Here is a 12,606-nt window from a genome sequence, read left to right as displayed (position 1 = left end):
CTGCTGGAACATCTTAGCCTGTGTAAGAAACTCCTGCACCTGCGGGAACATCGTAGCCTGTGTAAGCAACTCCAGTACCTGTTGGAACATCATAGCCTGTGTAAGAAACTCCAGTACCTGCTGGAGCATCGTAGCCTGTGTAAGAAACTCCAGTACCTGCTGGAACATCATAACCTGTATAAGAAACTCCAGTACGTGTTGGAACATCATAGCCTGTGTAAGAAACTCCAGTACCTGCTGGAACATCATAGCCTGTGTAAGAAACTCCAGTACTTGCTGGAACATCATAGCCTGTGTAAGAAACTCCAGTACCTCCTGGAACATCATAGCCTGTGTAAGAAACTCCAGTACATGCTGGAACATCATAGCCTGTGTAAGAAACTCCAGTACCTGCTGGAACATGATAGCCTTTGTAAGAAACTCCAGTACCTTCTGGAACATCATAGCCTGTGTACGAAACTCCAGTATCTGCTGGAACATCATAGCATGTGCAAGAAACTCCAGTATCTGCTGATACATCATAGCCTGTGCAAGAAACTCCAGTATCTGCTGGAACATCATAGCCTGTGCAAGAAACTCCAGTATCTGCTAGAACATCATAGCCTGTATAAGAAACTCTAGTACCTGCTGGAACATCATAGCCTGTGTAAGAAACTCTAGTACCTGCTGGAACATCATAACCTGTGTAAGAAACTCTAGTACCTGCTGGAACATCATCGCCTGTGTAAGAAACTCTAGTACCTGCTGGAACATCATAGCCTGTGTAAGAAACTCTACCTGCTGGAACATCATAGCCTGTGTAAGAAACTCCAGTACCTTCTGGAACATCGTAGCCTGTGTAAGAAACTCCAGTGCCTGCTGGAACATCATAGCATGTGTAAGAAACTCCAGTACCTGCTGGAACATCATAGCCTGTGTACGAAATTCCGGTACCTGCTGGAACATCATAGCCTGTGTAAGAAACTTAAGTACCTGCTAGAACATCATAGCCTGTGTAAGAAATTCCAGTACCTGCTGGAATATCATAGCCTGTGTAATAAACTCTAGCACCTGCTGGAACATCATAGCCTGTGTAAGAAACTCCAGTACCTGCTGGAACATCATAGCCTGTGTAAGAAACTCCAGTACTTGCTGGATCATCGTTGCCTGCGTAAGAATCTCCAGTACCTGCTGGAACATCATAGCCTGTGTAAGAAACTCCAGTACTTGCTGGATCATCGTTGCCTGTGTAAGAAACTCCAGTACATGCTGGATCATCGTAGCCTGTGTAAGAAACTTCAGTACCTGCTGGAACATCATAGCCTGTGTAAGAAACTCCAGTACTTGCTGGATCATCGTTGCCTATGTAAGAAACTCCAGTACTTGCTGGATCATCGTTGCCTGTGTAAGAAACTCCAGTACTTGCTGGATCAGCGTTGCCTGTGTAAGAAATTCCAGTACTTGCTGGATCATCGTAGCCTGTGTAAGAAACTCCAGTACTTGCTGGATCATCGTAGCCTGTGTAAGAAACTCCGGTACTTGCTGGATCATCGTTGTCTGTGTAAGAAACTCCAGTACTTGCTGGATCATCGTTGCCTGTGTAAGAAACTCCAGTACTTGCTGGATCATCGTAGCCTGTGTAATAAACTCCAGTACTTGCTGGTTCATCGTTGCCTGTGTAAGAAACATCAGGATCTGCTGGATCATCGTTGCCTGTGTAATTATTATTATTATAATCAAGGGGGAAGCGCTAAACCCGGAGGATTATACAGCGCCTGGGGAGGATGTGGAAGGCATTCAGGCTTAATTCAGGGAACTGGAGCACAGATCCAATTCCCTAAATCAAGAGCCCCTCACCAACATCAAGGAACCTTCCTTGAGGGGTTGCCTGTGTAAGAAACTCCAGTACTTGGTGGATCATCGTTTCCTGTACAAGAAACTCTACCTGCTGGAACATCATAGCCTGTGTAAGAAACTCTACCTGCTGGAACATCATAGCCTGTGTAAGAAACTCCAGTACTTGCCGGATCATCGTTGCCTGTGTAAGAAACTCCAGTACTTGCTGGATCATCGTAGCCTGTGTAAGAAACTTCAGTACTTGCTGGATCATCGTTGCCTGTGTAAGAAACTTCAGTACTTGCTGGAAGTATTCAAGTGTAGAATAAAATGTGTTCATTTGCCTAATATTGTCAATTAAGAACACAGAAAAGACTGCTTCCTTAAGTTTAAAAGTCGTGTCCTAGGAGAGACCCCCAGCAGAACACCACCACTCTCTTCCCCTCAGTAATTAACAACAATTATCTTGGAGAAAATTACACCAGAAATGCATTTCAAGACGTATAAATTCCTGTCTAATTACTGGGCTTCCTTCCTGTGGTGTAACCGCGGGTAGCAGACAACACCGGTCCAGTCCAACGGGAGTCTCCATTCATTCATTCTCAAGACTCTGGCCTCACATTACCTATCCCTGTGGTCTAATGGCGAGGAGATTTTCATCCTTAGTGCCGGTGAAGGTAAGAGTGTTGAAGGTGAGGCTGAGGTTACTGAGGGTTGAGAAGGTGAGTAGCACCAGGTGCAGAGTGGCAGATGCTGGAGCCGCTACAACTCGTCAACACTCTGCCAAAGGCACAACTACGATAAAATTTTGTTTTCTTTTTCTGATCCTATTGCAGACAGTAAAGGCGAAAAAAATAGTAAGTTTTTATTTAAGTCTCACATATAATTTGAAAATATGCATATTTATATACAGAATAAAGGGAATGTAGAAGAAAATATTCAAGGAGTAAATTATGAAGAATTTACCCTATACAAGTCAGTTTTTTATGGATGTAAAATTTATGTAGATTTAACTTAGAATAAGACAGTGAAGTCAAAGTGACTTATTTCCATTGCCGGCACTCATAATACACACCAAGAATATATACACTGAGAGGTGTGTGTATCTCTCAATGTCTATAAACTAAGTGTTTAATATAATCCCTATTTTAGGGATTAAAACATTCTTGACCTGTGGTGAACATGTGACATGCAGCCTTAATGACCCTTTGTGTAGTTAACAGGCTTTAAATTAAGTTAACCAATCACCACCACCACCACTACCACCATCATCACCATCACCACCATCACTACCATCATCATCACCACCATCACCACCACCACCATCATCACCACCATCACCACAATTACCACCATCACCACCACCACCACTATCATCACCACCATCACCACCATCATCACCATCACCACCATCACCATCACCACCACCACCATCACCACCACCATCATCACCACCATCACCATCACCACCACCACCACCACCACCATCACAACCGCCACCTCCATCATCACCACCACCATCACCATCACCACCACCATCACCACCACCACCTCCATCATCACCACCACCACCACCATCACCACCACCATCACCATCACCATCACCACCATCACCATCACCTTCACCACCACCACCATCACCACAACCATCACCACCACCATCACCACCATCACCACCACCAGCACCATCACCACTACCACCACCATCATCACCACCACCACCATCACCACCACCATCACCATCACCACCACCACCACCATCACCACCATCACCACCACCATCACCACCATCGCCACCATCACCATCACTACCACCACCACCATCATCACCATCACCACCATTACAACCACCACCTCCATCATCATCACCACCAATATCACCATCACCACCACCACCACCATCACCACCATCACCACCACCACCACCATCACCACCATCACCATCACCTTCACCGCCACCACCATCACCACCATCATCACCACCACCATCACCATCACCATCACCACCACCATCACCACCATCACCACCACCGTCACCACCATCATTACCACCACCATCATCACCACCATCACCACCACCACCATCACCACCACTACCATCACCACAATCACCACCATCACCACCATCATCACCATCACCACCACCATCAAACGATCACCACCATCACCACCACCATCACCACCATCACCCCCACCATCACCACCATCACCACCACCACCACCACCATCACCACCACCACCACCACCACCACCACCATCGTCACCACCACCATCACCACCACCATCACAACCATCACCACCATCACCACCACCATCATCACCACCATCACCACCATCATCACCATCACCACCATCACCAGCACCATCACCACCATCACCACCACCATCACCACCACCACCACCACCACCACCACCACCACCATCGTCACCACCACCATCACCACCACCATCAAACCATCACCACCCTCACCACCACCATCACCACCATCACCACCATCATCACCACCACCACCATCACCACCACCACCATCACCACCATCACCACCACCACCATCACCACCATCACCACTACCACCACCACCACTACCATCATCACCACCACCATCACCACCATCACCACTACCACCACCACCACCATCACCACCATCACCACCATCACCACTACCACCACCACCATCATCACCACCATCACCACCATCATCACCACCATCATCACCACCACCACCATCACCACCATCACCACCACCATCACCACCATCACCACCACCATCACCACCATCACCACTACCACCACCACCACTACCATCACCACCGCCACCACCACCGCCATCATCACCACCACCACCACCATCACCACCATCACCACCATCACCACTACCACCACCACCACTACCATCACCACCGCCACCACCACCGCCATCATCACCACCATCATCACCACCACCACCATCACCACCATCACCACCATCACCACCACCATCACCACCACCACCACCACCACCATCACCACCATCACCACTACCACCACCACCACTACCATCACCACCGCCACCACCACCGCCATCATCACCACCATCATCACCACCATCACCACCATCACCACCACCACCACCACCACCATCACCACCATCACCACCACCACCACCACCACCACCACCATCACCACCATCACCACTACCACCACCACCACTACCATCACCACCGCCACCACCACCGCCACCACCACCATCACCACTACCACCACCACCACTACCATCATCACCACCACCATCACCACCACCATCACCACTACCACCACCACCACCATCATCACCACCACCATCACCACCATCACCACTACCACCACCACTACCATCATCACCACCACCATCACCACCACCATCACCACTACCACCACCACCACCATCATCACCACCACCACCACCACTACCATCACCACCGCCACCACCACCGCCATCATCACCATCACCACTACCACCACCACCACTACCATCATCACCACCACCATCACCACCACCATCACCACTACCACCACCACCACCATCATCACCACCACCACCACCACCACTACCATCACCACCACCACCACCACCACCATCACCACCATCACCACTACCACCACCACCACCACCATCACCACCATCACCACCATCACCACCACCACCACCATCACCACCATCACCATCACCACCACCACTACCATCACCACCGCCACCACCACCGCCATCATCACCACCACCACCTTCACGACCGCACATACCAAGAATTTGCGTGAAATAATCGCAGTTGGAGTTGCTTTCAAGATGCATCAGAAGGTAAGAAAGCAGCGAAACGAGTAAATCAAATAATTGTTTTTCTCTGCCTATTGAAGCAGCGAGGGGGGGCTGGTGCACCGTCTCGTTGTCGGAACTTGGTCATCTCGTGGCGTGTGTAATTACGGCATGGTGAGCATGTGGTAGATAGAGGGCAGCGTCCACCAGCTGTGTTAGCAGCGACAACCACACACCACCACCAGCAGCAGCCTGCTACTCTCACACACATGCCATCACAGGAAATATCGATGTGCTCTGTCTCCTGTGGGACTCGTCAATGTTGCTCATTCTCATTCATTCATCCATCATCATGCTGCTGCTGCTGCTGCTGCTGCGGCAAACCCAACAGGATGCATGGCTTCATAGCAAAAAAAATTGAGCAGCTGAAACACCATCATCACCTTACAGTATTGATATGAAACTACCTTAATAATCATAACAATAATAATAATAATAATATCTTTATTTCTACAAGTACGTGTACAAGGTATACAGTCCTAGCTGACGTCAATGACATACTTCTATATAGAAAGCCGCTTGTTATACAGAGCATTTCGGGCAAATTAGGTCAGTTTTGTCCCGGAATGTGACCCACACCAGTCGACTAAAACCGAGGTATATTTTACCACTGATGGGTGAACATAAACAACCGGTGCAAGGAAACACGCGCAATGTTTCAACTTTCGCCGGGAATCGAACCCGAACACCACCGTGTGAAGCGAGAGCTTTTGCCACCAGACCGCGGGGCACCTTGAATAATACTGTTCAGTTCTGGTCCTCGAAATACATAAGAGACGACGATAAACTTAATGGGTGTAAAGAACAATAAAGCTTATATTATTATTAAGAAACAAACTGTATAAAACACTTGTGAAACATTGTATGGAACACTGTATGAAAAGCCAACACAGACATTGCTGTCATAACCGACTAACCATCAATGTCATGACCAGACCTCACAGATCCAAGAGTACCACTAATGCCGGGGTTTACAGCATTCCGTGTGGAGGATGTAGTAAAGTTTACATTAGCGAGACAAGGCGTGACCTTCAGATTCACCCACAAGAACACAAGTATGCTTACAAGCTACATAGCCACATCAGTAACTACAGAGCCTTACTACAGTTGTATAAGGAGGATGAGAAGATCAAATGAAAGATTCTGGAAACAGCTTCTGTTACTCTTACTGACACTGTAGTACAAGGGATTTACAGTCTAGCAGCTCCTTTGATGCTGCACATATGAATATTACTTGACCTGTTTTCCTCTCCCCTGGACCTCACTTGTCACCTCTCGAGACTAACCTCAGGGTGCATCTAAGTGGTTTTATCTACTTGATAAAGTCTGGTCATTGATGGAACGTCGCAATAAAGGTTCGTCTGCCAACAGTGTATCTTTCTCAGTACCTGCTAGCAGTGGTCATCCTGGCCATCCTCTTGTAAGGTGATAGAGTGATGGTGTTTCACACACCATCACTGTATCACCTTACAAGAGGATCAACCAATTTAGTGTCTCCCAAAAGTCAAGACATATCGCCCACTTTACCACTCATCACCCACCTTTCCACCCAAAACTTCTCACCATCCCCACACATTTTCCCGCTAAGGAAAAAATATTTTTTTGTATTCTAACGGAGGTAGATGAGTGCACTGGTCGGCCTTCACAACACGGGCAATGTAGTCACAATAATGAGACTATTGTTACTTGTTACCCTCGCTTCTTCCCCCCCCCTACCTCCCTACCTCCCGGCCCTGGTTTCGTGGACTCCCAGATCCTCTTTGAAAACTGCGTCTTTCAGCCTCGAGGTCGAAGTGACAGTGTGTTACCTGGAGTTCTTCTGCACGTTACATGGCGTTCCTCAGTGCGTTACCTGGAGGTTATTCCGGGGATCAACGCCCCCGCGGCCCGGTCCATGACCAGGCCTTCCGATGGATCAGGGCCTGATTAACTAGGCTGTTACTGCTGGCCGCACGCATTCCAACGTACGAGCCACAGCCCGGCTGATCCGGCACTGACTTTAGGTATCTGTTCAGCTCTCTCTTGATGGCAGCCAGGGGCTTATTGGCAATTCCCCTAATGCTTGATGGGAGGCTGTTGAACAGTTTTGGGCCCCGGACACTTATGGTGTTTTCCCTTAGTGTACCAATGGCGCCCTTACTTTTTTATTGGGGGCATTTTGCATCGCCTGCCCAGTCTTTTACTTTCGTAGGGAGTGATTTCTGTGTGCAGATTTGGGACCATTCCTTCCAAGATTTTCCAAGTGTAGATTATGATATATCTCTCCCTCCTGCGTTCCAACGAGTACAAGTCAAGTGCTTCCAAGCGTTCCCAGTAGTTAAGGTGCTTGACAGAACTTATACGTGCAGTAAAGGATCTCTGTACACTCTCTAGATCTGCGATTTCACCTGCTTTGAATGCAGATGTTAATGTACAGCAGTATTCCAGCCTAGAAAGAACAAGTGATTTGAAAAGGATCATCATTGGCTTGGCATCTCTCGTTTTGAAAGTTCTCATTATCCATCCTATCATTTTCTTTGCACGTGCGATCGTGGCACTGTTGTGATCCTTGAAAGTGAGATCCTCAGACATTACTACTCCCAGGTCCCATACATTATTTTTCCGCTCTATTGTATGGCCGGAGTCAGTAGTATACTCTGTTCTAGTTATTATCTCCTCCAGTTTTCCATAACGGAGTAGTTTGAATTTGTCCTCATTGAACATCATATTGTTTACCGTTGCCCAGTGGAAAACTTTGTTTATATCTTCTTGGAGGTTAACCGCGTCCTCAGCAGATGACAGCCTCATGCAGATCCTAGTATCATCCGCAAAGGATGAATATGAAGCGTGCATGTCAGTTATAAGCCAGACAAGAATACATTACTCTCTTTTGTAGGGTATAAATTTTCGAGGTCTATCAGCAACTATATCTAACAACTATCTCTAACATAAAGCTCTAAAAAAAATTCTCAAGATACGATATTTAGGTTAGCTAAAGTTCGGTTAAGTTAGGCTAGATTAGGATGGGTTAGACCAGGTTAGGCTACATTTTCCTAGGTTAGGCAAGCTTTGATTAGTTTAGGTTAGGTTAGCTTAGCTTAGGTTAGAGTAGTTTAGGTTAGGCTAGGTTTGATTGTCATCTATTGTTTCAACTCACATCCCCGACGGTCTCGGCTTAAGTAAGCAAACTGAGATAGTGAAGAAGAAGAAGAAGAAGAATAAGAAAGAGAGAGAGAGAGAGAGAGAGAGAGAGAGAGAGAGAGAGAGAGAGAGAGAGAGAGAGAGAGAGACAGACAGACAGACAGACAGAGAGACAGAGACAGAGAGAGAGAGACAGAGAGAGAGAGAGAGAGTAGAGAAGACGAAGGATCACCAGTCAGTATTGGTAAAACATTCTTCAAGTTATGGAAACTAAAATCCCAAATACTGATAATGATGAAAAACTTTTAGTAGTAAATGTAGATAAACTGTCACTTAATAGTTGGGAAAGACAAGACAGTATACTAGAACCAACAGTATACTAGAACCAAGAGTATACTAGAACCAACAGTATACTAGAACCAAGAGTATACTAGAACCAAGAGTATACTAGAACCAACAGTATACTAGAACCAACAGTATACTAGAACCAACAGTATACTAGAACCAACAGTATACTAGAACCAAGAGTATACTAGAACCAACAGTATACTAGAACCAACAGTATACTAGAACCAAGAGTATACTAGAACCAAGAGTATACTAGAACCAAGAGTATACTAGAACCAAGAGTATACTAGAACCAAAAGTATACTAGAACCAAGAGTATACTAGAACCAAGAGTATACTAGAACCAACAGTATACTAGAACCAAGAGAATACTAGAACCAAGAGTATACTAGAACCAAGAGTATACTAGAACCAAGAGTATACTAGAACCAACAGTATACTAGAACCAAGAGTATACTAGAACCAAAAGTATACTAGAACCAAGAGTATACTAGAACCAAGAGTATACTAGAACTAAAAGTATACTAGAACCAAGAGTATACTAGAACCAAGAGTATACTAGAACCAAGAGTATACTAAAACCAAAAGTATACTAGAACCAAGAGTATACTAGAACCAAGAGTATACAAGAATCAAGAGTATACAAGACCCAAGAGTATTCTAGAACTAAGAGTATACTAGAACCAAGAGTATACAAGAACCAAGAGTATTCTAGAACCAAGAGTATACTAGAACCAAGAGTATACAAGAACCAAGAGTATTCTAGAACCAAGAGTATACTAGAACCAAGAGTATTCTAGAACCAAGAGTATACTAGAACCAAGAGTATACAAGAACCAAGAGTATTCTAGAACCAAGAGTATTCTAGAACCAAGAGTATACAAGAACCAAGAGTATACAAGAACCAAGAGTATTCTAGAACCAAGAGTATACAAGAACCAAGAGTATTCTAGAACCAAGAGGTATACTCTTGGTTCTAGTATACTCTTGGTTCAAGTATACTCTTGGGTCTTGTATACTCTTGGTTCTTGTATACTCTTGGTTCAAGTATACTCTTGGTTCTTGTATACTCTTGATTCTTGTGTACTCTTGGTTCAAGTATACTCTTGGTTCTTGTATACTCTTGGTTCTTGTATACCCTTGGTTCTAGTATACTCTTGGTTCTAGAATACTCTTGGTTCTTGTATACTCTTGGTTCTTGTATACTCTTGGTTCTTGTATACTCTTGGTTCTTGTATACTCTTGGTTCTTGTATACTCTTGGTTCTAGTATAAAGAACCAAGAGTATACAAGAACCAAAAGTATACAAGAATCAAGAGCATACAATGGATGGGAGTGAGTGCAGTAGCTGGATGAGTGACCTTGGACTGACTGGGTTATAACCCAGGAAAACCCAACCAAGCCACCTAGTGTGGCTTGCTACTTCGGAATGCTACCTACAACAACCCACTGAGTCTCTGACACCTGTTAACTGCCTCGTTTGCTAGTGTGTGTGTGTGTGTGTGTGTGTGTGTGTGTGCGTGCATTCATCTGCCCTCTACACACGTGTTCGTTCAGCCAATCACTACTCGTCTCCAGGGACTCTGAACCACTGACAGCACTTCCCTCTCTTCCATCTGCCACCTTTGCCCAATCTTGTGAACATCTGTCTTCCTTTGAGTCACTATAAACATTGATCTATTTTACCTGCCACAGCTAAAAGCTCAGAAGATTTCTTGTAGCTTTTCTTTTCTTTATTACAAGACGTCTTAGCAGCCACTCACAAGCTAAGCAGAAATCAAATGTGAAAATTAAACACTCATTATTACTATTTCTAGGAAACATTAAATAAAAATATTAATTTGCCTCCATGCTTTAAGGCTCTTGATGTCGGCCAAGAAGAAATTGAGAAATAATGCTCAGAATTTTATTAGCTCCCTTTCCCAATGACGCTCTGCTTAGGAACTGCCTCATGCCATCATAGCCTCATACCATCATAATCTCCTCTTCTGAAGTCAGGTTTGTCCCTTTTTTCATACTCTCTGTTCCACACTTCGTTTACCTCCACAAGTATTCGAACCTCAGCACTGTGTGGTCGCTAGCATCATGGGGCCTCTCATATTCGAAGTTCCCTACATCAGAGTCACTTAGGCTGAACACAAGAACCAGCTTCGCTGGTTTGTCACCTCTTCTCTTCCTAGATGTGTCCCTAAAGTGTTGATACATCAAATTTTCGTTCGCCACCTCAAAACAACTTAACTCTTCATGTTTCCAGTCCTCCCTGTGGCTCTAGACTCTCCCAGTCTATTTTCCCGTGATTGAAGTCTCATATGATAAGTAGTTTTTTATTGCCCATGTGGGTTCTTCTAACTACCTCTGCTATTGGGAGGGGGATTGAGGGGCTGTGATTGGTGAGGTTTGGGGTTGGAATGAAGGCGGAGAGGTGGTTGTGAGAAAGATAACTGCACTTGTAGGGCTTAGGATTGGGGGTGTTGGTGGGGAGGATGGGGCAGGATATGGTTTATCTGAAGTCTACCTGGAGGGTGTTCGGGGGTCAGCGCCCCCGCTGCCCGGTCCTTGACCAGGCCTCCCAGTGGATCAGAGCCTGATCAACCAGGTTGATACTGCAGGCTGCACGTAGTCCAACGTACGAATCACAGCCCGGTTGATGGGTACTGACTTTAGGTATCAATGCAGCTCCCTCTTATGCCTGGTGGTAGGCTGTTGAACAGTCTTGGCCCCCGGACACTTACTACGTTTTCTTTTAGTGTACTAATGGCGTCCCTACTTTTTATTGGGGATATGTTGCACATACCCCCATTATTATTATTATTATAATCAAGGGGAAGCGCTAAACCCGTAGGATTATACAGCGCCTGGGAGGGATGTGGAAGGCATTCAGGCTTAATTCGGGGAACTGGAGCACAGATCCAATTCCCTAAATCAAGAGCCCCTCACCAACATCAAGGAACCTTCCCTGAGGGGGCACATACCCCCAATGTTGCCCAGATTTTTTGCTTTCATAGGGAGTGATTTCCTGTGTGCAGATTTGGGACCAGTCCCTCTAGAATTTTCCACGTTTAGATTATGATGCAGTATCTCTCTCGCCTGCGCTCCAGTGAATACACATCAAGTGACCCCAAGTGTTCCCAGTAATTAAGGTATTTGACGGACATTATATGTGCAGTAAAGGTTCTCTGTACATTATCTAGATCTGCGATTTCACCTGCCTTGAATGGAGATGTTTGGGTATGCGTTTTTGTAATGTACGTATATATATATATATATATATATATATATATATATATATATATATATATATATATATATATATATATATATATATATGTGTGTGTGTGTGTGTGTGTGTATGTATTTCAAACGAGAGTAGAATGAAGTTATTCCCGAGCTTACCACAGCCACATAAGTCCTCGCATTATGAAACATGCCCAGTGCTACTGGGTACATGATGTTTGTAAGATTGATGGCTCAGTGGTTAGAGCGTTGTGGATTC

This window comes from Cherax quadricarinatus, chromosome 19 (assembly GCF_038502225.1).
Source record: "Cherax quadricarinatus isolate ZL_2023a chromosome 19, ASM3850222v1, whole genome shotgun sequence".
NCBI classification, from domain to species: Eukaryota; Metazoa; Arthropoda; class Malacostraca; order Decapoda; family Parastacidae; genus Cherax; species Cherax quadricarinatus.
The sequence above is the reverse complement of the archived record's forward strand: the minus strand, read 5'-3'. Positions refer to the sequence as shown.